Source organism: Aegilops tauschii, chromosome 7 (genome assembly GCF_002575655.3).
Source record: "Aegilops tauschii subsp. strangulata cultivar AL8/78 chromosome 7, Aet v6.0, whole genome shotgun sequence".
NCBI classification, from domain to species: Eukaryota; Viridiplantae; Streptophyta; class Magnoliopsida; order Poales; family Poaceae; genus Aegilops; species Aegilops tauschii.
The window spans coordinates 628,846,814-628,869,671 of record NC_053041.3 but is presented as its reverse complement, the minus strand read 5'-3'; positions in this window follow the sequence as shown (position 1 = coordinate 628,869,671).

Here is a 22,858-nt window from a genome sequence, read left to right as displayed (position 1 = left end):
AGGGATCAAACGCTCAGCCTATGTATTTCTCGTGTAAATAGATAATTTAGTGCCATTGGTTATTTACTTTAAACATAATGCATTGACGTGTTAGTGTAGAGGCGCACAAAAAGAAATGGATATTGTAGTCCCACAAAAGAAATGGATATTGTAGTCCGCTACTTAAAAGTGTTACCTCATATGATTACATAGCCTCCATTTCATAAATTGCGTACCCGTTGAATTCATATATGAATATTACATATATTACTTCATAATAGAAACTTAAATAATCCAAGACTAATGAATTAGAATGCAAGAGTAACAATGGTGCATGTACATGATAGCTACATTGGTTGTTTGAAGAAACATCACTGTAACTTTGGCATGCACAATTGAAAAGGTTTATTTAGATAGAAAAAAATGTGATATGTGAGTGTCCAATCTTTATAGCGTTGAATTGATATTGTACCTTTAGCCATGATACGAAGTAGATATTGATTTATGTTCAAGCGATGCACGTCCACGATTGCTAGATAGTGATACGTGAATGAATTGTGCAATCTCTCTCACACGCATACATATCTCATTTCCCGCGTGGGCATCGGGATCACACACACGCACTTCGTGTATTTCTCTCCCTCCGTCAAGGTTAGAATTCGTCTTTCTACCCCGTCCTACAAGTCTCTCGCACAGAAACACACACGCTCTCTCTGTCGAACACGCCCACCCCTTTAATTCCGCCCACCCACAACCACTAATGTCTCAAAGTATAATTATGTCTCTTACACATACGCCTAAGGTTAACTCGAGTTCCGGAACCATATGAATACATACAATGGGATTCCAGCAGAGCACCTTTTGTTTTGAGATTTCGCTCTCTCTCTCTCTCTCTCTCTCTCTCTCTCTCTCTCACACACACACACACACAGAGACACGCGCGCGCTTAGACATTGTTTCTCACTTCATTTTTTCCGGCACTTGCATTCACACCGTTTGTTTATCTCCGTGATGCTTTAAGTATGCCTCGCACACATGCTATGAATACCTATCCCTTAATATAGATATGTGTCACACAAACGCCTTCTCCCTACTCGCAAGATGCCCATGCGTTGAACCGAACATCAAGATGCATTTGTATGAGTAGTTTATCTTGTGGGAGAAAAGGATGAACGAGGGAATGCCTTACTTGCAAATGTGGAGAGGGGTGTGGGTATCTTTTTGCAAAATTGCCATAGTTTCATTCCTATCCGTCAGATATAAATCGAATGGCCTATATTGCAGGATGGCAGGAACACCATCATCACCAACTCTGTTTTTTATAAGAGTAGAGATATGTAAGTGTCACTGCCCCCTCCCCCCCACACCCACACACACACACTTCCCGACACCGAAGGAGTAGGGTGACACCTCGATCTTGATACTAATCTACCGACTGGCTTCTCTCTCAAACACACGCACACACACTACCCGTCACCAAAGGAGTAGGGTGGCACCTCGATCTTGATAGTAATCTATCTACTCCTCTTTCAAACACACACACAAATACACACACACTCGCTAGTTGTGCCTCTGTGCCTACCGCGCACACACTCGATACGTCTTTCTCTCCCTCCCCCTCCCCCCAACCCCAACAATGACAGCAGAAGGGTGACAACTCGATCTGATCTTAATCTGTCAATTGGTTTGTCTGTCAAACATTGTGTCTCTGTGCCTCGCTCATACACACTCGATACGTCTTTTTCTTCGTAGCCCCCTCGATATGTAGACTTCTCGCGCGCGTGCATCTATAGGGACGATGACACTGAACCCAGTGTGACTTGTTTTTACCGGCCTCATGTGATAGTTTTCACCCTATTTTCTGTTAATTAACAAGGCAACCTTTTCTTTGTTACTACTAGTGAATCTGAAATCATTCGGGGCAGACATAAAATATATCACTTCAACCCAACTATCGCAATGACTATTTTAAAAGAAACTAGCTATAAATCCCATGTGAACATCAAGATGCATTTGTATGAGTAGTTTATCATGTGAGAGTGTAGCAAGATGCCCATGCGTTGCACGGAACATCAAGATGCATTTCTATGAGTAGTTTATCTTGTGAGAGAAAAGGATGAACGAGGGAAGGCCTTATTTGCAAATGTGGAGAGGGGTGTGGGTATCCTTTTGCAAAATTGCCATAGTTTCCTTCCTATCCGTCAGATATAAATCGGACGGCCTATATTGCAGGATGGCAGGCACACCATCAACACCAACTCTATTTTTTATAAGAGTAGAGAAAAGGATGAACGAGGGAAGGCCTTATTTGCAAACGTGGAGAGGGGTGTGGGTATCTTTTTGCAAAATTGCCATAGTTTCCTTCCTATCCGTTAGATATAAATCTGACGGCCTATATTGCAGGATGGCACGAACACCATCATCACCAACTCTGTTTTCTACTCCCTCCGTTCCTAAATATTTATCTTTTTAGAGATTTGAACAAGTGACTACGTACGGAGCAAAATGAGTGAATCTACACTCTAAAATATGTCTACGTACACTTCCGTATGTGGTAGTCCATTTGAAATCTGAAAAAGACAAATATTTAGGAACGGATGGATTATAATATAAGAGTAGAGATGGAGATATATCTCCAGCATGGTCTACAACAAAAATGTGCTGGACTGGTTAGCGCCGGATGCTCGCAACGCGATGACCTGAGTTTGAATTCTGTCTTTAACTTTAGATTTTTATATTATATATTACTTATTTAATATATACTTCTTTCCATACTGTACTGACAGTGGAACCCACAGAGTACTTAGAATAGAAGATTATGGTTGGACTTGTTTCTTTTTAATTTTCTGTACGAAGCTGTAGCCACCCTGCAAGTCACGTGCACACTGTACATGCAATTAACTTTTTACAGAGAGAATCATACACGCAATTAACTCAAATGGATTGGATGTGACTCTATTATTTCCACCATAAGAGCATCTCCAATGGCATCTGGCAACTTTCCTCCCACTTCCTTCCACGGAGGACGACATCAAACGCCAGGGGCATACATTTTCACAACTCTAACCAACCAGATGAAATTCGTGCAAACACGGACTGTTTTCATATAAGCATGAAGGATTTCGTATAAAAAGGCCGGATCTTCATATAAACATGATGGATTTCATTACATTTACATGAACTAAGCGGTGCTAATCCGGCTCTCTTGGCATAATTAATACTCCCTCCGTCGGGAAGTACTTGTCCTAGAAATGGATGTATCTAGACTTACTTTAGTTATAGATACATCCAATTTATCCATTCTTAGAACAAATATTTCCCGCCAGCCGGAGAGGGAGTACCTAATCTAAATGGCCGCCCGCAGATCCCTTTTGTCTTCCTCATGTCCGGAAGAGACTTGCAGGGTCGATGAAGGTCCTTGGAAGACACGAACTAGCAAAGAAACCACCTGAATGCGCAGTGGTCGCCTCGGCGGTGGCCTTCATGGGACCCAAGTGGCGGCGGCCTCCCGTGTTCTACTTCTCCTCGATGATGGCGGCGGACACAGAGAAGCTGGCCACCGAGTCGTCGCTCTCCACGCACCCGGCTACTGTCTCTGCCAGCATGGGAGGCGCGCTAACAGACACGGGAGGCGCGGCCACCGCAGACACTGGTGGCGTGGGACGATGCGGCAGCGACGACGCCCATACCGGCATGCTTGCCGCCGTGCCGGCGTGGAGCACCTCGCCACTCCTCATCGAGCTGAACTAGAGTGGCGAGTTGCTGAACCACGCGCTGGCTTGGGGCGGCAACTGGCTCCATCGGGCCAAGCGAGGTTGGTGAAGCACCGAGCGGCCTCGCCCGTATTCGGAGGGCTCAGCAGGCCACCCAGCCGGGTAGTGTGCCGGAGAACGGCTTCTCGGAAGCCATCAGAAGAGTGGAGAAAATGGTGAAGGAGGAGATGGGGGAGCAGCGGAGGGGTGCGATTCTTGCCCGTTGTCTGTCTGGCCTCGCTTAAATAGAGGACGGATGATAGGAGCTTGGCCGGCGTCTGGCGAACTGAGGGCGGACGGGAGGAGCTCGGCCGGTGATTGCATTTAATTCCGGCCCTCTCATGAACGGACGTGTGGTCGCAGTAGGTTTCTCGGTTTGCATGCGGGTTTAACGGAAGGGTTTGACGGAGGCGAGGAGGCGTGTTCAGTCGGGCCTGCAGCGGGCGGCGCAGTACTATTCGATTTGACAGCGGGTGGCGCAGTTCCTGATACGGCTTTAATGCAGACGAGGGAGGGGGTAGCGGTTCCCGAAATGTTGAACGCCCAATGATGCATCCTCCTTCAATTAGGATCGTGAATGCATGAGGGAAGTAATGGGAGGACGACTGGGAAAAGAGGCTGCACGATGTGAATGCAACGTAGTTTGCACTCATATAAAGGCGCCCCTCTATTCCAATGCATCTACCACATCGTACGCACCTAAGCATTTGCCTAAGCACCTACACTAAGAGAAAAAGTCCTCGCTCCAAACCCATGGTGGCGATGCGCACGAGCGGCTAGCGGCTGTGCCAGATGGTCCACAACACCGGCCTGCGGCATGGCGTCGAGGATCGTCTCCAGACGGTGTTGGCGACCGGCTGGTGGATGGCCGCCGTCGACGCCAACTACGACTCTCAGTTGGACCAGATGATCGTTGCCACCACCAACAAGTTCACCGTCCTCAAGAAGCTCGCGGACGACATCGCCGTACTCCTCTAGCCCGCGCACCCGGGCTCCTCACTGCCTGCCACCCTAATCGGCCTACATGGCCGGAACCTCTTTCAAGCACTGGTGGCCCTGCGACTGCCCGCCGATGCCACGAGAAATGTCCACCTGGGGGTCGCGCTCGCCGCGAGGCGCCTCGCCCTGCAAGAATTCGTCGACCTACACATCCAAGTGTACGAGCAAATCGTGTACATAGGTATCTACAAGGCCAATGAGGACGCTACGACGTTGGCCTTCCTCAACCGAATGGAAGCCTTGGATGCCTTTGCTGAGAAGCACCTTGACCTCGCCACAAAAGCTGCCGCTCCATAGCCACCGGTCGGTGGCCCGGTGCACTAAGTTGAGGAGGAGGAGGAGGTCGTACGTTGATGGATGCATCTTTCTTCTTTCCTCCTATAACCACCACTGCGATCGCATCATCGTGGCCTTAGATCTTATTGTGCTATTATTGCATTCTCGTTCCAGTCAATTAAGGCCCGTCCGCCATTCCACTCCAAGGCCCGTCCGGCACGCCACATAGCTATGGAAGGCGCGTTGCCTAGCATTTTCACTTTCATGTGGGACCGCCGTTGAGCAAACCGACTATTGGCAAACCGCACCCCGCCCACCGCCGGGTTGGAAAACAGAAAAGAGGGGAAGATCTAGCTGTAGCACGGAAGCCAAGAAATTTGGTGTCTGATGGGGCTCATTGATAGAGTAGGTGCATTCCGTACAACTAATCCTACTAGTACGAAGTTTGTACTACAACTAGTACTACCAGTATACAACTAGGTACGTGCACGGCATAGCATCGTAGGAACAAAAAACAGGAAGATCTTGTTTTCGGTGATTTATCTTTTTTGGTCAACGTAATATGAATAATATGACGTGGGGGGCACCCATGAAGCTTATTTGGCTCGGTTGCATGGCTACGAAAGGTTAGATAAAAATAAATAGATAATGTATTTAGAGTGCACTCCACTAAATAGATATACTTTGGATCCATTGCAACGCACGGGCCGACACATCTATACCCTACTAGCAAGATGCCCATGCGTTGCACGGAACATCAAGACACATTCCTATGAGTAGTTTATCTTGTGAGAGAAAAGGAACATCAAGATGCATCTATACCCCTACTACTCATACAAATGCATCTTGATGTTCCGTGCAACGCACGAGGATGTTTCCTTGGGGGTCTCTCCAGTGCGGCGTGGCCGTAGTTGCAAGTTAACGCCCCTTGAGAGGCCGACGTTGAGGGGCACCCGGATTTTGTTCGATGAGCAGGTAAGATGAGTTTGATCACGTAGTAAATGCATTCTAAAGACTACTTCCGTGTCCATTTCCTAATTCTCCCCATGGCAACTGTTTCACAGGTTAGGCTCGGTGCGAGTGGAGATTGGCTTGCATATGTACGGGAGAGTACCAACATCAATTTGCACAACATATACAACGGTGACACCGTTCCCGTAGGACCTTTGTCCAACATTGGGATCAGCCATGCAACGGGCCAGCGCCTGAATTGGTACGATGGAACCACGGTGAGATTGAAGAAGATAGCACGAACCTTGCACATGGCGGTCAAAGGTGGACCATGCGGTCTGCGGCCGATTTGTTGCCGTACGAGTACAAAGACGCTGTGCTCCTTTCTAACTGCATCTTCGCGGTGACAAACCAGGGGACTTGTTTCGTATGGGACACATCCTACAGTATACTCGCTCTCTCCCAGTTTATTTTTTTTGAATTTTTTTCGTTCTATAAGTTTCAAATTCAAATTTAGAGCTCCCCATGACATGTTGAGATTACAATGTCCATTAAATCGTTGCGTGCATGTATAGTAAAGAAACAAATCTCGAGTTTGGCACGAGTTCGTGCAGCGGTAGCACCACAAGGCCTGGCGCAGGAGTTACATTTCCCTCTCGGGGCCCTCGGGACTGAGCTTCTGCGCCTTACTACACCTGCCTTTGAGTCAATAACATGTGGACCCGATAGGTGGCTGGTCCACAAGTAATGCTCCCGAAGGCAGAGGGGCAGTGGGGCTGAGAGGGTGAGCCGCAGGTCGGGGTACGTGTGGTGTCATGGGTTCGAGCGGCGTCGTGGGAATCGCATGTGGCTATGGTAGAAACTTGATGCTCACCGCATTTTAGGTGGCCCACATGTCTAGCACACAAAGGCAGAGGGGCGGTGCGGCTGAGAGGGGTGAGGCGCACGTCTGGGGACGTGGTGCGGTGGGTTGGAGCGGCGTCGTGGGAATCACGAGTGGCAGTGGATGAAACGTGATGGTCGTCGTAGTTGAACTTCCATGGACAAGCTGTCATGTCTATGGACACAAGCATTGCATACCGATCGCTGGAAGGAGTAGTAGTAGAAAAATCTAGGGGTATAAATAGTTCCGTATAGTCAAGCGGACCCACGCTACTACTTTTCAAAGACATGCACACCATTGAAATAGTCCATCTATATCAATATACACAGAGAGGGAATATTTTTTTTACGAGAGAGGAAATAGTTCATCCATCCATAATGCCCTGCTGCTGGTGCAGCTTCTTCTTCTTCTTCTTCTTCTTCTTCTTCTTCTTCTTCTTCTTCTTCTTCTTCTTCTTCTTCTTCTTCTTCTTCTTCTTCTTCTTCTTCTTCTTCTTCTTCTTCTTCTTCTTCTTCTTCTTCTTCTTCTTCTCATTTTCTGTGGGAGACGGCTTCACAACAAGCTCTCTGGACCTTGCAGCTATCTCGAAACTCACACGGCCATCGAGGGCAGCATATTTTATCCGCTCGTGCGTCAAGGGATATTTCTCCCATCCAAACGACCTTAATGCCAGCATCTCATCACCCTTCTAAAGGTTTGTTCCGAGCACAAAATTTTCTACGTCGAATAGGGATGGTATCGGTTTATTACAATCTTCTACATGAATCTTTATTTTGGTTTGTACGTCAGCGATGCTTTTCAAATCAAGGTTGTACGGCTCCAACTTCTGTTTGTTCCCTGCGATGGCTGCCACACAGAAGTATATGTCCTCCCGAGACAAGAAATCGTGAAGCTCACCTGCTATGGAGGGCGCGTGTATGATGTGGTACACCAAAACATCATCTTCGAGGCACGGCTGAAGGACGGCGCCGCGTTGGATGTTCCCAGTGGAACGCTCCGTGTACTCTGCATCGAGACCGACGACCTTCATCTCCACCTTTTGGAGGGAGTTGGATACATTGTTGATCCACTTCTGAACAACCCTTGGGTGGTCGGTGACTGTGGCAACTATGGTCAACGAGCCTTCGACGAGGACATGTTGGACGCTAAAAACCTGCATCTCGATCTCTTTCGCCATTTGGAACCGCCGGACCGGAGGGCTATGGTTTGGAGAATTAGGATTGGATGGCTAGTCTAACTGAAGAAGGTGATTATTTAAAGGGGCTTAGGAGTTACTCCAGGAGGATGTGAAGAGGTTAAAATAATGTGAATGCAGTGTGGTTTGGATACAATAAAGATGAAGGAGTAGTGAAGAAGCCAAGGAAAATCGGTTCCCGATGGAGAAGTAAATGGGAGAAGTGGCCTGCAGGTAGTTGATTAGACGGCTAGGTAGACTAAACGAAAAGGCTACGCGGGTAGACTGAGGAGTGGTAACTGTCCCTGTACGTGCCCATCCTTCTAGTGCTACATGTGCCACTGGCTAGTTGAGGTCACTCTTTCGAATCACCTTGGCGAGACATTTTATGATTCCTTTTTATTTCTGCACCCCTCCTGACAAGTGGGAGCTATGCAAACAGATAAAAAAAAATGTGTCGCAGCTGGTTCGGATGTATATTGGCGCGTGCGTGGGAGACACAACATTCTCTAGTTAAGGAATATGCGGTGATCCTCAAAAAAGAAAAGTCCTTCTTCGCGCTTCCGCATGCACGATAATTTGGTTCTGCTCGCAATATGGATGATACCTGGAGGATGAAGTGAACCCAGGGGCATGCTAGCTCGGGAGTACTACTCATGTTCCTACTACTCCTTCTACTAGTAGTGGTAGCACAACTGTGGTACACTTGATGGTCAAAATACTATTATTCATCCGGTCCTCACGGTGATGTGACAAGACCCTGCGCCCGAGGTGACACCAGTCCAGGCGGCGTGTCCGGGTTACCAAAGTCAGCCTCACCTTGTGCACTGTGCAGTCACTGTCACCGCCGATGTATAGCATGCCTCGCCTCGTCTCCCTCTCCCCTAGCACCACTCCATCTCCATCTCCATCTCCGTCTCGCCGGAGATCCTGAGGTCACTCTTCATCATCTCACTGTGCCCCTGCATACCCTCGCCTCGCTCGCCTCTATGTTGAGCGCCTTGCGGCTGGCTGCATGCTCGAGGGGCATGCACACGGCCATCATCGAAGAGAGGCCTAAGATTTTCAAGACACCCTGCTTGCTGCTATATGTTCTTGCGAGATATTCTCACCATGATACGGAGGCATAATGATGCCCCTCGACTTCAATCTGACCTCCATTAGCTGAAACTTCTTTGCAGGTATGTAGTGGGTCGCCGTACATCATTTTTCCCTCGACTTCGATCCGATCACCATCACCCAAAACTTCTTGCAGGTGTGTATTGGGTCAGCATGAACTCCCACTGGATGGCTGCCGTCAGAGAAGACGGGAAAAAGTTGGTGCTCGTGAACTTACAGACCTCCCATGACATTATCCTTTCTCCGTTGCATGATATAGAGTTTTACCGTCGCGGTCCAAGTCATCTAGATTACGTCGTCAATTGGACGCAGCTTGTTTTGTAGAAGATTGTAATCTGCCAAGTGCCCACACGACATGCGGATTACGCAGACTTGAAGCTAATTGCCTTGTTCGACAAGGGACTCGCCTATCTTTCCGTCGGTGCCTTCTTTAGCAGGAGACAGCTCAGCTCGTAGTGGATCGTCGTTAAACCTGATACACACTTCTGTGATGCTATTGAACACAATGGCATCATCTACGCTATCGACAAAGCAGATGGCACCACGTATTGTTGGGACGACGTGTGTAAGTTGTTTCCGTCTGATGTTAATGATGACGCCATGACACTGTTTGAACTTTTTGTGATGATTGCCATATCCCTGTTTTAGCAGAATTTGAGTAGAACTATGGCAATGTATTAGAGACGCCTTAAATCAGCTATATTTGGAATGAGTTAATTCATGCGATTGTGACCATGTCATTACAACCAATTTGTACCCCTGAATAATCAAACGGTTAGGAAGATATTGATATTCTCCTTATTTTATAGTAATCTATATACTACTAAATATGAGTGTGAATCAATGCCATGTTAGTTTCCTCATTTTCATGATGTAGAAACATGCATCACACTGTTGGTTTCATCTAACCATACATTAGGGAAGTAAATGTGCGTATGGAGAACTCTATATTCAGAAGTAGTGAAATCCTGTAATGCTTACCATGTGTACATACCTATGTTCGCCCTTCAGCAACCAATGGCTAGAATAATATCCTCACAAAATTTTTGCCCATAGAACATGAGTATATACAATGCATGGTCTCTTAGTTTCCTTGAAGAATTTGTTTGTGAGGACAGAACATGATTACATAACATGCATGATATGGTAGTTTCCTGTGAAGAATCGATTGTGAGATAACATGATTATAACCATGCATAGCACTTCTATATTTTCAAACCCAGTATACATTTCCCCGTATTTTCCTCCCAGTTCCAACATGGACATATCAATGCTATTTCTTGCATTATCGTACTCATACTCTGAACAATGCTGATCTAACATTAACAATGCATGTCCTTTTTGATATGATGCAGTGTTCCTATAGTTACTGCCCTTTGTAATCACACCACCTTTGCCAAAAACAGGGAAGCACAATTGGTTCCTCGCTCGATCCGACGATGGCAAAAGACTGATGATCATTCAAACAAATGAGCCGGAAAAGTTATATTGCAAAAACCACACTGTATGCAAGCACCGTGAAATACGTGAGTTTCCGGACAGTGGTTGTTAAGTCTATGAGCAGGATACCAGCTTGTTGGTGCCTTCAGGATTTTTTAGTTGGAGGCGGGTAAACAGCCTTGGTTCACACTCTCTGTTTCTCGGACTCAATTATCCGATTAACTAGGAGATCACCGTTGGCAAGGACCTTGATGGCAGAGAGGCTCCGTTTTCTATGGAAAACTGTGTCTACACGGCGAGCCCTAGGAGTTCGGGAGCAAACTCCCCTGATTGTCAACGATATAGCCTGCAGCCAAAAGAAGGTGAGAATGACAAAGGCATCTGGATTAACTTTGATCCTTGGATGTGTCGAGTCCGACAGGCAGTGATGTGGTTCAAGCCTTCAGGTTGATAGGTAATTGGGCTGTTGCGTCGAAAGGGTGGAGTACTAGTGTCTCCGGATCACTGGTGGCTGAACCGGGGCTGCAAATTATGATGGTGTTGGATCATCCCTCTTTGAATGACTTGTTGTCTTTGCTGCTTGTTCTGGATGGGTAGTTCTCTCTTTTGTTATGTATATTCCTTATCATTTGGTCATCCTCGTCTATGTCACTCTTACTATGTAATAGTTGCCTCTATTTACAATGTCATTCTCGTCTGGATCACGAGAGTCTGAGTGCTACAGATGGGTGTGTTTTGGTGGTGTAGCAAGACTTCTTATGAACTGTCATGTCTTGCTGTTTATGTCAGTAGTATTCACTAGTCAGTGTTTGAATGATGTATATATCGTTGTTTCAAACTGTTTATCGTCTCGAACTACTGGTGGGCTAAATGAGGGCATCACCATTCTCAAGTGTTCAGAGTATATCTCCTTTGTTCAAGTTATAATTTGAGCTCAGTGTCTTTTCGATGATGTACACTTTTCTGGGCCAGTGAGGTGTCGTTGAATATGGGCCGAGTAGTAACGCAATGCCAAATAGGTCAATTATGACTCTCAGGCCAGGCTCTCAAAAGATCCTAAAAAAAGGTCGGGCTCTCAAAAAAAGAAAGAATAGGGACTCTTAGGCCGACATGTGGGCGCCACCGGTGTTTTCGTGCGCTTGCGCGCTTAGAGCATATTGGCACGTGTTCGAAATTCATGCTACCTTGTCATCCCCAATCTCCCGCCCCTCCCCCACCTCTGGAATCTCGATTCCTACTCCAGTTCCCCTAAATCCCCCTCCTATACTCCCTGTACTCAAGCGCACTATCATGTCGCCGGTCAACGCGGATCTCCGAGCCGGAGATCCTGAGGTCTGTCCTGCCTTCGGGCGCTGCGTGCTGTCGCTCAACAGTGGCATGGCGGCGCTTGACGACCAGTTTGCCGGCAAAGTGCTGATGGTAACCATCAACGGCGACCGGCCTCCCGTCTCGCCGGACGAACTTCTCAAAGCTCTTGGCATTGCGCACGGCACCCAAATAAGTGACTTGCTCGTCGAAGTCTGTCCGCCAGCGGCTGATTTCATCGTCAGGTTCCGGACAACTTTCGACTGCAGTCGTGTGTTCGAATCTTCCTGGCGTTTGTTCTGCGATGGCGCGCTGGTGAGCTTTGATCGGTGGCACCCAGGATAGGGCTCGGTGCCCTCTGAGCTTGAGTTTTTCACAAAGCTTACCTTCCACGACATGCCTCGACGTGCTTGGAACAGCGAGTCCATGAATGAGCTTATCAACGACCTTGGAGGTGAGCTCGTAAGTATGTTTGATCCTCCAGACAGCTGGGCTCTGACGGTTATGGCATGGATGAAGAAGCGGTCCACCATACCGAAGGTGATTTGTGTTGAGATACCGGTGTAGGAACCGGGGTTGTACTATTCGTCGCCACCAAGGACGCTGCAGACCACGTTAGGGATGTACCTGTATTGAGTGTTCGTGCATGTTGAAGAAGTGGTCAATCCATCAATGAAGTCCTGCCACCGCCGCTGGTGCCCGGATCCGTCGACGACGTCCATTACAGGAGTCAACGTCAGACTTTCCCCGTGTTGCTCGGAACGATGGATGGCACAGGGCCTACTCCATCGCGCAGCGGAGGCCACTGCTTCTTTGGGAGAAGAGGCAGGGCTGGCTGCCTGGATGTGCTCTAATTTGAGGTAACAACTGAATCTAGTTAAATCCGAGCTATGGGTGTGAAGCACTGATGTGCCAGTACATTTGATTGTGACATGTTCTATTTTTTTACCTGAACTTTTTTAGAAAGGGCTGTATGTCAACATAATGTTCTAGCAAAACTTATATATTGCGTTGTCTGTCTGTTTTCTTTGCACAACATTCAAGATATTTCCCCGTCATTGATAAAGACGATGAACCGTTATGTACGAGTTCGTTGGTTTCAACATAGCCCTACCCATAGCGATCCACTGCTTCCACCCGGATTGTGCCGCCTGCGTGAAATTTTTGTATATAAGTTCAGTGCGCTACGATGTTCTATATGATTGTGTCAACTATATATGTTTTTACTGAGCATCATCAATGCATATGGCAGAAAGATGTATTTACGAGCATCGACCGATGGGTCTCTCTCTCACACACACACAGACGCATACACGCACAAGTGGGACCCGTTGAACTATTTCTTCGCTCGTGACAGCTTTTAATTAGGTTCCACTGTACTCTAACATTTTTCTTAAAATATTAATTGAGCTCAGTGACTTCAAAAAGTTGTACAGAAGCCTTGTTTGGGCCTTTCCGACGTCGCTGAATGTGGGCCGAGTAGCCCTGTAAGGTTGTACTGTACTACACAGGCCTTTTTTTACATCAGCAATGCAACTGGGCCAACAGTTGTACACAATCTGGGTCAACTTGTTATTCTCCGCCCCGCTGGGCTGCAAATCTTTCCTAGGAGGGATGCATTAGGCTTAACAAGAAAATGGGCTTTAAGAAATAATAAATGGGATGTAATTATAAAAACTGGGCAGTAACTATAAAAACATGCACCAAACACATACTTAGTTTATAAAATATTACTTTTGGATTTTGAAAATTTTAATTTCATTAATTGTTGCGCGTGCAATATTTCGTTGGATTTTTACGTAATACAAATTTATATTAAAAAAATCCGCCTATGTTTTCTCAACATAGCCGGTCCCAAGCCCGGGTAAAGGAGGAGGGTTGTGATAGGCTTGGCGAGCCAACGTAAAAACTCGGCCACTCTTATGGAGATGAAACCCAAAATATTTTCGTTGGGGCTTAACCCTCTCAGCGACGCGCCACATCGAAACCCGGGTGTGGTGGAAAATGGGCAAGGGCCGAGCCGTCACCCCCCAAGTGGCGCGCCGTATCTTGATCCGGATACGGTGGCAAGTGAGCGAGGATCGGGTCGTCGCATCCTTAGTGGCGCGCTACATCGGCGCCCGGATGTAGTGGAAAATGAGCAAGGGTCCTCGCATTTGACTCGACGAGTGTGAAGGGTAAGGAATCTAGCCGAGCCTAGGAGGATTCGCTTAGGTAGCTGGAACGTAGGGTCTCTGACAGGGAAGCTTCGGGAGCTAGTTGATGCAGCGGTGAGGAGAGGTGTTGATATCCTTTGCGTCCAAGAAACCAAATCGAGAGGACAGAAGGCGAAGGAGGTGGAGGATACCGACTTCAAGCTGTGGTACACGGGGACGGCTGCAAACAGAAATGGCATAGGCATCTTGATCAACAAGAGCCTCAAGTATGGAGTGGTAGACGTCAAGAGACGTGGGGACCGGATTATCTTGGTCAAGCTGGTAGTTGAGGACTTGGTTCTCAATGTTATCAGCGCGTATGCCCTGCAAGTAGGCCACAATGAGAACACCAAGAGGGAGTTCTAGGAAAGCTTGGAAGACATGGTTAGGAGTGTACCGATTGGTGAGAAGCTCTTCAGAGGAGGAGACCTCAATGGCCACGTGGGTACATCTAACACATGTTTTGAAGGGGCGCATGGGGGCTTTGGCTATGGCATCAGGAATCAAGAAGGAGAAGATGTCTTAAGCTTTGCTCTAGCCTACAACATGATTGTAGCTAACACCCTCTTTAGAAAGAGAGAATCACGTCTGGTGACTTTTAGTAGTGGCCAACACTCTAGCCAGATTGATTTTATCCTCTCGAGAAGAGAAGATAGGCGTGCGTGCCTAGACTGTAAGGTGATACCTGGAGAGAGTGTTGTACCCCAGCATAAGCTGGTGGTTGCTGACTTCCGCTTTCGGATTCGTGTCCAGCGGGATAAGCGTGCCAAAGTTGCTAGAACGAAGTGGTGGAAGCTCAAGGGGGAGGTAGCTCAGGTGTTCAAGGAGAGGGTCATTAAGGAGGGCCCTTGGGAGGAAGGAGGGGATGCAGATAATGTGTGGATGAAGATGGCGACTTGCATTCGTAAGGTGGCCTCGGAGGAGTTTGGAGTGTCCAGGGGAAGGAGAAGCGAAGATAAAGATACCTAGTGGTGGAATGATGATGTCCAGAAGGCGATTAAAGAGAAGAAAGATTGCTTCAGACGCCTATACTTGGATAGGAGTGCAGACAACATAGAGAAGTACAAGATGGCGAAGAAGGCCGCAAAGCGAGCTGTTGGTGAAGCAAGGGGTCGGGCATATGAGGACCTCTACCAACGGTTAGGCACGAAGGAAGGTGAAAGGGACATCTATAAGATGGCTAAGATCTGAGAGAGGAAGACGAGGGATATTGGCCAAGTCAAATGCATCAAGGACGGAGCAGGCCAACTCTTGGTGAAGGACGAGAAACTTAAGCATAGATGGCGGGAGTACTTCGACAAGCTGTTCAATGGGGAGAATGATAGTTCTACCATTGAACTGGACGACTCCTTTGATGAGACCAGCATGTGTTTTGTGCGGCGAATCCAAGAGTCTAAGGTGAAGGAGGCTGTAAAATGTATGAAAGGAGGCAAGGTGATGGGCCCTGATTGTATCCGCATTGAGGTGTGGAAAGGTCTTGGGGACATAGCGATAGTATGGCTAACCAAGCTTTTCAACCTCATTTTTCGGGCAAACAAGATGCCAGAAGAATGGAGACGGAGTATATTAGTACCAATCTTCAAGAACAAGGGGGATGTTCAGAGTTGTACTAATTACCGTGGAATTAAGCTGATGAGCCATACAATGAAGCTATGGGAGAGAGAGTCATTGAGCACCGCTTAAGAAGAATGACAAGCGTGACCAAAAATCAGTTTGGTTTCATGCTTGGGAGGTCGACCATGGAAGCCATTTTCTTGGTAGGACAACTTATGGAGAGATATAGGGAGCAAAAGAAGGACTTGCATATGGTGTTCATTGACTTGGAGAAGGCCTATGATAAGATACCACGGAATGTCATGTGGTGGGCCTTGGAGAAACACAAAGTCCCGGCAAAGTACATTACCCTCATCAAGGACATGTACGATAATGTTGTGACAAGTGTTCGAACAAGTGATGTCGACACCGATGACTTCCAGATTAAGATAGGACTGCATCAGGGGTCAGCTTTGAGCCCTTATCTTTTTGCATTGGTGATGGATGAGGTCACAAGGGATATACAAGGAGATATCCCATGGTGTATGCTCTTTGCGGATGATGTGGTGGTAGTTGACGATAGTTGGACAGGGGTAAATAGGAAGTTAGAGTTATGGAGACGAACCTTGGAATCGAAAGGGTTTAGGCTTAGTAGAACTAAAACCGAGTACATGATGTGCGGTTTCAGTACTACTAGGTGTGAGGAGGAGGAGGTTAGCCTTGATGGCCAGGTGGTACCTCGGAAAGACACCTTTCGGTATTTGGGGTCAATGTTGCAGGAGGATGGGGGTATTGATGAAGATGTGAGCCATCGAATCAAAGCCGGATGGATGAAGCGGCGCCAAGCTTCTGGCATTCTCTGTGACAAGAGAGTGCCACAAAAGCTAAAAGGCAAGTTCTACAGGACGGCGGTTCGACCCGCAATGTTGTATGGCGCGGAGTGTTGGCCGACTAAAAGGCGACATGTTCAACAGTTAGGTGTGACGGAGATGCGTATGTTGAGATGGATGTGTGGCCACACGAGGAAGGATCGAGTCCGGAATGATGATATACGAGATAGAGTTGGGGTAGCACCAATTGAGGAGAAGCTTGTCCAACATCGTCTGAGATGGTTTGGGCATATTCAACGCAGGCCTCCAGAAGCTCCAGTGCATAGCGGACGGCTAAAGCGTGCGGAGAATGTCAAGAGAGGGCGGGGTCGACCGAATTTGACATGGGAGGAGTCCGTTAAGAGAGACCTGAAGGATTGGAGTATCACCAAAGAGCTAGGTATGGACAGGGGTGCGTGGAAGCTTGCTATCCATGTGCGAGAGCCATGAGTTGGTTGCGAGATCTTATGGGTTTCACCTCTAGCCTACTCCAACTTGTTTGGGACTAAAGGCTTTGTTGTTGTTGTTGTTGTTGTTATTGTACAAATTTATATTGAAATTGTATTTAATTTGACTAGAAATTTCGGAATAAAAATATTTTGGATCCGATCAAAATATGGGAAATTTTATTGAATTCTGTTTTGAACGGTTGGTTGAAATTATTAATCGTTGTCCTAGCTAGGAAATGGGTTGTACTTTTAACAAACTGTAAATGGGTTGTAGTAAATTTCATTGGAATTCAAAAATGGGTTGTACATTCTTACAAATCGCAAATGGGCTATAAGTTCTCTGCCACACACTTGCAGGCCTACTAAGTTGACGCGTATGCAAGGCTTTGTCAACTTATAAACAACACACGGTTCTAACAGCAGTGGTCGTTGGATGTCCATCCAACGGATGTCGTGCTTCTTCTTCAATGTCGGATATTCTAAATTCAGCCGCCCAAAAAATGATTCCCCCCCTGACATCTGGGGCGCACCGTTTCGGAGACTGACTTGTGGGCCTACTAAACTGACGCGTACCAAGGGCTTTGTCAACTTAGTCTATACCTAATATTAAAAGACGAAGGCTTTCATAATTCTCCATACGTCACCCCTTTATATCCGTTGATTGTGTGTTAACCATAAAATTGACGGCTGAGATTTAAAATATATTACGTTACGTGTCTAAACTTATATGTGGACTTGGCACGTACGAAGGTACGTGAAAAAGAAGTTAGGAAAAAGAGAGGAGAATTTTATGAGTTCAGATCGGCATGTGCATTGCACGTATGTGTAATGATATAGGAAATCTAACAAGCGAACACACAGAAGAAAAGGAAAACTACAGCTACAGTAGTATTCCCAAGTTAAAAGAAAGATGAAATACTAACTATTCTTAGTCACGGATAGATAGAATCAGCTGCAAAACCTAACGTGCTAGACATGTATCCGTAAAAAAAAAAACACACATCGGTTGCTACAAACGACGATTCGATATCGGGGCGCGCTACTCCAAAGTGTAACCCGGCTAACCCTCCTCGCCGTTTCCAACCCACGCACACAGCCCGGCCGTATGTGCGGCGACCAGCACGGGAGGAACCTTCCTCGAGGACCCCATATGGTGAACGCCCTTACTTGAATAAGGGTCCGGAGGCCCAGCCAGCACGGCAGGAGCGCCTCACCTGAACGCCGCAACACGCCAGCCCATCGTTGGGTCGTGTCAGACGTGGATGTGACAGTATGGGCGGCCTCCTTGCCGTTCCCCTCGCTGTCATGGGCGGCGACGATCGCATGAAATCCGAGGGGACGCCATGGTCGAGCGAGGGCGGGGTCACCTAAGGCGCCAGGCCGGTGGCGACGTGGGGGGGAGGAAGATGAGGGAGCAGGATGGTCAGGGGAGCAGGGGCACTCCAGATGGCGGCTGCGGCGGAATAGAAGAACCTTGGAGAGGTGCCGGTGGGCAGCAGCAGCGGCAAGGGCTCCAAGAACCTCGGGGGAAGCCATACTCATCAAGCCATCATCGTCGTCGAACCGGCTGCCGGGCTTTGCGCCGCATCCATATCTCCCGTAGTTGTTGCCGCTTCTCCACCGCAGCGTCTATGTGGCAACAGCGACCCCGCCCCCGAAATCATTCAAGAGAGCTTATGCACCCCGGTACCCTTATCCTGAGCGTCCATGCTGCTAGGGATCTGAGACAGCCTGGTCCGTAAAATGCCACTGCCCGTTACTTTTCCAGGGGATTACAGGGTTAGGCACTCGTGGCCCGCCGCGAGGCCGCTAGGGGCACTGTTCATACTCACGGCACTGTTTCCTCTGACCGCTGCGCACACCAGATAAGACCAAATGCATGTGGACGTTTTCACCTCTTCCCGGCGTACTCACATGGGATCTACATGTACTGTTTCAAACTACACATATCCATGGCACAAATCATCTTTGACTTGTAGTAATTTGTATGCGTCATGTACGAGGTCCGTGTTTTGTTTTGGGAGAGGAAGGAGCCTGTCGCCCACCTGCAAACAATGAACAGAAACGAACATATACCAACCGTTTTGCAGAACCATTCGACCGGCATTCTCCCTCAGCTGAACCTTGCATGTGTAATCACCGCCAGTGCCGATACGGACGACTCATGGGGCCTTCCCAGGCACGATCTGAGACCGATTGGGAGGAACGACGAGCTTGCTAAGGCCGTCGCCGCAAAGCACGACACTGAACTGACTGAAGTCGTCACGAACGCGCTTGCCACGGAAGAAGCCAACACCTGGCTTTCTCCCTCTCTTCTTTGGCCTTGACGAGGAAGCAGCACCAATATCGGCACCTCCAGCTCCCACGGAATCACGGCGTGCGCCGCTGCCGTTCAGATCGGTCGTGCCATGTCCTGGTACGTCGTTGGCGTTGTCCCATGGATCCTCGTAGCCGTTCAGGACAGGTACACGCGCTCGTCTTTGACCAGCATGTACCGCTCGGACCTCGGCAGGCTGTCCCCAATCTGGCATCTCAGGAAGCCATCACGATGAAGCTGCGAGGAGGAAGAGAAGGCCAGGCGAAAATTTTAGATAAGCTCGAAACAGGAAGGGTACGGTGTACATGTTGCAAAAGCGGGTCAGTACCTGATCTTGCGACGCCGTGGCCGGGCGAGATGCTATGTCGTTTCCCATAGCACGAGTCGAGGAGGAGATGAGGTATGGTGGCTTGGGAGGAAGAAGTGTTTCTGCGGCGTCAGAGTCACGGGTGTGTGTCCATATTCTGGTGGCAGAAAAGAACAAACATACAAAGAGCCTATGCTCGATTAGAACCCACACGCGAGCCTACGAGCCTAGCGACGGTAACACATTCTGCCACGGTAATCGGTCCAGAACAGCAGGCCTAACTGCTGCACATCTCGAGGTACAGTGCCATGAGCCAAGAGCCAGGATAGGGGGACCCGGGTGCGTAAGCTAAAAAAATCTGCACTCACCCCGCCCCCATGCTCGTAGTCATAGCTGCTTCTTCCGATTTGTTGTGCCTTCGGATGGACGGTTGTAGCGGCTGCAGTTCCTCTCCCCCGTGCCAACTACTCCTCTCCGGCGAGCTTGTGCTCCTCCCGCTGCATCACCGCCGAAATCGCCTTCTGGATGGTCTTTGGTTTCTGGCTGACAGGCGTAGGTCTTGGAGCCCAGCTGGATACGTGTGCCACATCGTTCATACGCAAATTGCAGACTGATGCTTCATGAATTTGGTATGCACTATGCAGGATATGTGCAAGTGGCATACACATCAGTCAAACAATGTGCTAAGCTTCAGAGCGACTCCACGCTCAAGGGTGAGGTATTCAGGCTCCGTTGCCTGATTATATTGGTACACCTCCTGTTACAGCGGCCGAAGGTAGCAAATAAAATTTGCGTCCAGCGAAGCTTTCTCGACAGTGCCCAGGTTATGAATTCATGTGCTTTCCGATGCAACAGTCAGATGGACTGCAATCGAGGAACTGCATATGATCAGAAGGATAGATGGAAATGCATACTTAGGTTTTATTTTCCATCGTCTTGTGATAGCAGGAAGGTTATCAAAGCATATGTACGCAGCATGTCTGATCATAACCACTGTTGGCGTCAAGTGATATTAAAAGGCTGAAACCATAGGCACATAATTTAGGTTATCTTCCGTTGCAACGTACGGGCATGTTTGTTAGTCAATATAAACGATTCTACCTACAGTAACCGTACGATGTCCATCCAACGGTCGTCGTGCTTTTTCAATCTCTGCTCTTCTTGCTCCAGCCGTCCAAAGCACCGCCGGTCGTGCCGCATGCTCCTGCCTCCCGTGGCCGGCTGTGCTGCCGTAGAGGCCTCACCGTCCCCTACTACTCCCACCGCTGGCCAGGCCATCCCTCTACTCACCCACACCCCTTGTTATTCTGCGGCGACGACAGCTTCACACCGCAGCCGAACCAGTGAACCCTCGTACTCCTCTCCGCATGGGCATCCACTGCCGCGTCTTCCCCGACTCCGCGTCGTCCCCTTCCTATAGGCCTGGCCATCGTCCACCACCCTGATGCTCTAGGCGCGGCATGGTCAACATGGTCAACGAACGACATCCATCAGACGTGGACTGTACCTGGAGAGGCTGACATCTGGGTCCACGGCCAAGCACAAGGAAATGCCTCCTTATTACGCGCAAAATAATGATTCCTCCACCTGGCATCTGTGACGCACCGGAAGGGCCTCTGTATGTTGCGAAAAAACGTTCCCCCCGCTGACAGGTCGGACCCACCAGCTATATCTTCGCACGTAAGGAAGTGCCTCCTTATTACGCACAAAAATATGAATACTCTCCCTGCTAGCTGGGACCAGCATAGTGGGAGGCTGACTTGTGGGCCTACTAAGTTGACGGGGACGGAGGGCTTTGTCAACTCAGTCAATATGAACGATTCTAGCTCCAGTTACCGTACGACGGCCGTAGTGGTTCTTCAACCTCTGGTCTTCTTGCTCCAGCCGCCCAAACAAGCGTCGGCCGTGCCGCCGGCTCCTTCCTCCGGTGTCCGGCTGTGCTGCCACCGCTGGCCATGACATCCCTCTATACTCACCCACACCTCCTATTATTCTCCAGCGATGGCAGCCTCACACCACAGCCGAAGCAGTCAACCCACGTACTCCCCTCCGCGTGGGCATCCACTGCCGCGTCTTCCCCGGCTCCGCGTGGTCCCCTTCCTTGGCCTCGCCGTCGTCCACCGCCTCGGTGCTCTCGGCGCGGCGTGGTCAATGTGGTCAACGAACGACTTCCATCGGAAGTGTACAGTACGTGGAGAGGCTGACAGCTGGGTCCACGGCCGCAGCAAAGAAGTGCCTCCTTATGACGCGCAAAAAAATTATTCCTCCACCTGACAGCGGGGACCCACCGGACGGGCCACCGTATTTCGCAAAAAAACGTTTCCTCCCTGACTGCTGGGACGCACCAGCTACATCTTCGCACTCAAGGAAGTGCGTCCATATTACGGGCAAAAAAAATGATTTGCTCCCCTGACTGCTGGGACCCACCAGCTACATCTTTGCACGCAAGGAAGTGCCTAACGGTCGGGACCCACCCGGTTGAAGCGTACGTAGCGTTGTCATTCTGGTCGCGAACGTGTACGTACATACTAGTCGATCGGTCTGTCTGCAAGCTGCAGCGATGAACCATGGCTGTGTAAGGAAGGGCACATGTGGTAGTAGAGGCGCGCACGTGTCATAGTAGAGGCGCGCACATAGCATGTACACGTACGTACAGCGGCCAGGGTGCAAGAAAGTAAATACGGCCACGTACATACATACGGGCGGGGTCTTGAATGCCTACTCGCGCATACGTACGGCCAGGGCTCGTGTACATGGTTGTGGCTGGGTCGGAACGGAGAAACTGCGTCGTTGTCGTGTTCATGGGGAGGCAACGGAATGCATCGTGTTCATCGAGAGGCAACAGAATGCGTGCTGTTCATTGGGAGCCAACCGGCTTGGACGGAACAGCCGATGGAAACGAGGCCTGGCGTACCGCAGAACGGAGGAAACGGCCTTGTGTTCGACCGGCCACGGTGGAAATGGGAGGAGGGGTCTGGCGTACCGCAAAACAGAGGAAACAGACCTCCTACGGTCGAAACGGGGTCCTGTTGATCGGGAGGGGTGTGGCGTACCGCAAAACGGAGGAAAGGGACTTATGTTGGAGTGCTACGGTCGAAACGGGGGTCCTGTTCATCGGGAGGGGTGTGGCGTACCGCAAAATGAGACTCCACGGGATACCGTTGATCTCCAACGTCGACCTCCTCCAGCCTTCACGGGCTACTGTTCATCCACCGTCGACTTCCTCCGGCCTCCACCTACGACTATTCATCCACGGGCTCCTGTTCAACCAGCCCTCTCCACGGGGTCCTGTTCAACCACCCCTCCATGG